Genomic DNA, 6,000 nt, shown 5'->3' with positions numbered 1-6,000 from the left:
CAGTTTTCAAACCCCCCCGTGTACAGTGGATGGGGGGGGGGGGGGGGGAGGTTTGGCTTGATATTCGGGTCACACTAATACCACCAATAAAAAACATTTAGCATGTTGGTAATAATTGGGATCACACGTGTGACGAGGCCCAACTGTGACTCAAATGGGACGTCCAGTCACATCTGGTCTTCAGCTCCTCCAACATTGTGTCAGTCGAGGACCTTGAGGGATTTTCACATCGTTAAAAATCTTTCACAGCTCCAGCGGGACGTAAAAGCAACGACATACCCAGGGAAATTAAGAGAAAAGTTATGATGTTCTTTAATACACACAGGCTTTAAGGAGAAGTTGAGGAGGCCATTTACAGCGACACAGAGTGTATCCCCAGAGACGAGACTGGGAGTGAAAAGTAAAAACAAAAGGGGGAGACGATCTGAGTGGGGGGGGGGGAAGGAAGGACCGATGAGAGAGTGGAAAAAGACATGGAGATGAACAGACAGATAGACGAGGACGATGAAGAGCGTGACGGAGATGGACCGACTCCTTCCAAGATAACGCATCGTCATGGCGACCGGCCTGTCAGTCAGTCTGTCAGCCACATCCACTCCTGGCCCCATTACAGCGCTCGGCCTCACCCCGACTCACACAATGGCTCTTCTGTCTGTGTGTGTGTGTGTGTGTGTGTGTGTGTGTGTGTGTGTGTGTGTGAGTGTGGGTGTGTCTACCCACAGAGCCATTAGCAGGTACTACAGAGCAACTGGAGGGCCAAACCCCCCCCCCACCACGCCTCCATGTATGAGTGACACTGGAGCCCTGATGGCTCCCCAACCCCCTAAAGACGGCGCGGCAACACAGAGAGTTCGTCTTTTTGGGGGCTGAAGGAAGTGAAGAATACTAACCTGGATGTTATGTTACCAAGAGGAAACTGTTCAGCAGCAGGATCCTGGGACGGAGAGGAGAGCTCAGACTTACTGACACAACGTTAAGAGCAAACGTACTATCGGCTCATTATCATAAAACAATCAGCCAGAGTCCATAGAGGAGAAGTAATAACAACCACAAGGGAAACCCAGAGAGCGCAGACCTGGAGCATGGCCTTTTCTATAAGCTAAGAATAATGCGTGTATCCATGTATGGCTTCTTCTTCGGCCCATGCTTCACACTTCCACCAAGTTTCATGAACATCGGGAAAGAAGTTTCCCCGTGATATGGCTGACAGACAAACAGTCAAGCTTATTTATCATTGACTATTTGGTATTTAAATATGAAATCCCAGTTAATGGCGGTAATACAAGCGTTTGCAGAAACACAGGGATCATCTATGTGTTTGGATTTGTGAGTATTTGACTTAGAAAGAATATAAAAAACGTGCCAGGCAGACGAGGCGACCGATGAGAAGTGAAGCTGATATCTGACTGATGTGACTTTGTGCTTGAAGGCAAAAGAAAAAAACATGGACCTGAGGTTTTAAAAGTTTTTAGGAGATAAACAAAGGCCAAATTCAATAAAGATTAAGCCCTGAATGTGTGTTAGTTTATGAGTGTGTGTGTGTGTGTGTGCAGGGTGTGGGTCATGTGTGTGTCTCTGTGTGTGTGTGTGTGTGTAGAGGGGGTTAAAGTAGAGATGAAAGGCCGGCCATTGCCTGCTGATGACTGATAGCATTCAGCAGGGCTTTGGCTGATGTCTGCCAGATAACACAGAGGACGGCTCAGTCACTCTGCAGGCCGGGGAGCCTCAGAGCAACCAATCACAAGTCACCGCAATCTTTTACAGAGCCAATCAGGAGCTGCGACTTCTTTGTATTTGCCATTATTAAGTATAAGTATAAACTGTACAGGTACAAAGTGACATAACACCCGAAGAGGAGGATAAGTTCTGTGATATTTATCCACCAGATCCATCAGGACGCCTCAGGGTGCAGTACAGTTCTTATACTATGACATCTAAGCAGTCGTCTTTAGCAGCACGCTTAAAGGCCTGAGAAGAAAGGCTCGTCAGCACCTTTCTGATGACCTCTGCATCATCTTATACACATCTTTATTCAACCATCACATTTGGGATCTCCAACAGGATTTAAAATAAAGTTATATGGGTTTGAAGTGGAAATGATTGAGAGCAGACTAATGATGAAGATATGTTTATCTCACAGTGTGTTCACTGAGGCTGCAGGTAACACACACGGACAACATGCAGCCTTCAAGTCGCTTCCTGCAGGATAAACTCTGTTCATGTGATGCCTTTTAAAAACTAAAACCTCTCTTTCAGCCGCTGTCGGGGCAGTGACACAGAAAAGCCTTGTTGGTCCATTCTCATCCCCTGAAACAAAGAGGAGGGAGGAGCGGGGTGCTGCGGGGTCAGGGGACAAAGAGCACATGTTCCAGGAAAGAGTCGTCCACTAACGTTTTGTAGAGCGCTTTTAACTGCCGGGCCTGAGCCAAGACAGCGTGACGACAGCCATGTCTGTTAAAGCAAACAATCCTCACTTCATGTTTCACTGCAAGGTTGTTGTAAATCCTCAGACAAACCGTTAAGAGTCGCATTAAAAAGTCTTTTCCTGCACTCGCAAATCACTTAGCCGTTAAACAAACCTGCCATGCTGACTGCATGTGCCACAAAACATCTTCTCAATAGACAATTGCATTATAAGCTCCAATTCTACTCATAATGTGGAATCATGCATCGCATCGAGGAGCACTTCTAACCCCGACATCCTACTGGAAACGTTTTGTAAATGCATCCTGTTATAAAACGATCCACCTAAACTCCCGCCAAAAAGTTGCGTTTCAAAGTCCCGTCGCAGAGTTAGAAATCTTTCACAACTTTACGATAAGAAACATCTCCCAACGCTCAATAATCAGCTTTACAAACATCACTATCAGCGCCTGAAGAGGTCATTTCATCCTATCAACCCGAGTGGAAAAGCTGTCGAGGTGCCGAGAACAAACGGGGCGAGTCGCCGGAGCAACAGCTCTGAAATTGAAAGTAGTTGTTCTTACCAGACAAACGCAGGTGATGCAGGGGTTGTCGGTGATGTTGGGGATGTGCAGGACTTCTCCTTCGTTCTCACAGCTGGCCTCCGTACCTGTGAAGCAGGAAGGGGACAAAGGTGAGACGCAGGCTGAGGGAGAGAAATGGGACCACATGACGTCAAACAGGCTCGCGTTGAATAAACTGTGAACTGAAAGCAGGTGAATCACGAGCGTAAAATCAACCAACGTTATTTAAAGCGGCATGAATCAATATTTATTGTAATAACAAGCGGTGCAGCTTTTTATCGTCTTTAAGAACCTCGTTTGGTTTTACGGCTTCAGGTCTCATGACTTAGTTAGTGAACTAATAGCCTGTTCTCAAAATTAACACGTCAGGTTTTTATAAATACAGGGAAACCCCCTAAAAACAGGCGGTTGAATCCTTCTGCCAGTAGACGAGTCTTTTGAGTTGGTGGAGACCAAAACAGAGCTGAAAGGAGGAGTGAATGCGATGTGTCTCTGTGTCAACAGGTAGCTGTGATAATATGTCAGTGTTGTGTTTGCAGCTTGCTCTGCTGCCCCCAGGTGGTCAAAAGAAATCAAATATTGCCGCCATTTTGTGCAGTTTTGCATGTGTTTGTGTGACAGATCCATTGTGTTGGTTTGTCTGTCCAGGTAAAAGCACCGACATATAAACTGAGGTCTTAAAAAAACGTAAGTCAGTCAGTTTGTTACGAGTGCTAATGTAATCCGAACCAACGACAGGAAACGACCCCAAACACAAGGGTTTATGGGTAGAAGCAGACAGATGTCAACATCTCACAGGCAGCAGTCGCTGCAGCTCAGAGAGACTCCGCTGTGTGTTCATGTGCCAGGGTGGTGCGGACTCTAAAATGATCCTTCCCGGTAGGAACTCATCGTCGTGAGCTGAGAGTCGCACAAGGGTCATCGGAGGTAAAGGTAAACTACTTCCTGTTTCCTCCAGCTGATGGACCACAAAACAAAGTGCGTTTACTTTTTTAGAAATTGGTTTTGACGAAACCAGAAGCACTGCTGCTTCTATGCAGATCTCTACATCATGTTTACCTTTGTTACACACGTTGTTGACATACAATGAAAGACTAAAACCTTTTTGAGTAATATTTGCTGAGTTTCTTATCGTACCGTGACCTCTGACCTCTGACCTCTGACCGTCTGGTTAGTTGTAATGTTAGAGTAACGTCAACAGTTTTTTAAAAAGCCTTTCTAAAGCTAAATAAAACAAAAGTGAGGTAACATGCACTCATTAGCATTTACAGCTGATCAGCTTTCTACATGCAATTACCAAAGTGAGCGTTACTATCAAGGCTTCTGTAAGATGACTATAAAGATCCCGGTTCAACGCCACGACTGCCACTTCCCCTGCGTTGTAAACTCTGTGAAGGCCGTCTTTGTTGCTATCAGTCTGTATCTGGGCGGTAATGGACTAACTCTCTACAACAATAGATCCTTATAGCAGCGAGTGTTCAGCAGAAAACCAGCCTGTGGATCCTGGCAGAGCAGACGGACCCTGCCGACTCCACCACCACTGTAAAGTTTACAGCCTTCGAGTGTAATTAAACTGGCAGGGCTGTAAGTGGTGGGGGGTGGTAGGGGGGGGGGGGGTCTCTGAGGCCTCTTCTTCAGTCTGACAAAATACCTTCCTACTCTGTTTGTCAGCTGCTGCGTTTCCCTCTTAATATCCAGAAACCTCCACCGAGAGAAACTATAAATTCAAACCTCGGCACTGAGTTTTCATTTGATTAAAAGTAAAAGCAGATCACCTGAAACTGTTGCAAACAAAAGGCAGTGAAAAGCACAAAGTCAGTGAGACACACACACAGCTGGAGAGTCATTAAAGGGGCTGCAGCTAAAGGACAGCAGGGGACTCAAAACTCTGCGGAGTTAAAGGTCACTCTCGCTCTGACTTTGAAGGTTGATCCGGCTCCGATAGTCGCGTCCATTTTAGATCCAGTTGGTAAAATACCTACATTTATAAATCTCTTGTTGAACTGTTAGCAAAACGTCAAATATAAAAAGTTCATTTTCCGTTGTGGCAGAGAAAGAATTCAGATCTTATATTTAAGTAAAAGTATAAATACTGCAATATAAAAATACTCCATTACAAGTAAAAGTATTATTAGGAGAATGTACAAGAATTAAAAGTGAATCCCCTGTACTGTTACACTACTATTATTATTATTATTATTATTATTATTATTATTATTATTATTATTATTACTATTATTATTATTATTATTATTACTATTACTATTATTATTACTATTACTATTATTATTACTATTATTATTGTTATTATTATTATTACTATTATTATTGTTATTATTATTATTATTATTATTATTATTACTATTATTATTATTGTTATTATTATTATTATTATTATTATTACTATTACTATTATTATTGTTATTATTATTATTAATAATAATCATGTCAGCATTTTATTGTTTGAAGTGGAGATCATTTTACCTACTTTATAAACGGTTACCTATAAAGTAAAAGCTGAATAAACGTAGTGGAATAATAATAACAACATTTACTTCTCGACGTATAACATTGAAATATTAAAAGTTGTATTTCAGTCCAGTACAATTTTGAATAAGCCAAGAACAATTCTGTTATAATATTATGATTTTCTGGGAGGTTTTTGGTGAAATTAACAGCAACTAGAGGATTAAAAAACATATTTTAATACACTTTTATGACGGTTTTCCTCCAGACACTAGCCTTCCTGATTTCAAAAGAGGTTAATAGTGAGTTTATTACAGTATTTAAAACTATTCAGTAAAGTGCTATCAAGAGACGGGATGACAAGCAACGAGTGTCCAGCACCAGATTTAAACCAGCAATGCTGCGGTTATAATCCTGAAGCCAACAGGATGACCTCTCTGCTCCACCTGCTGCAGTGACACATTCAACTGTCCAACTATAACACCTCCACCCGCCCAGAAGCCTGTGCTCCGCGGTGCAGCAGACAATAGACAGGATGATACGTGCA

This window comes from Cottoperca gobio, unplaced genomic scaffold (assembly GCF_900634415.1).
Source record: "Cottoperca gobio unplaced genomic scaffold, fCotGob3.1 fCotGob3_408arrow_ctg1, whole genome shotgun sequence".
NCBI classification, from domain to species: Eukaryota; Metazoa; Chordata; class Actinopteri; order Perciformes; family Bovichtidae; genus Cottoperca; species Cottoperca gobio.
Note: the sequence above shows the minus strand (reverse complement) of the source record.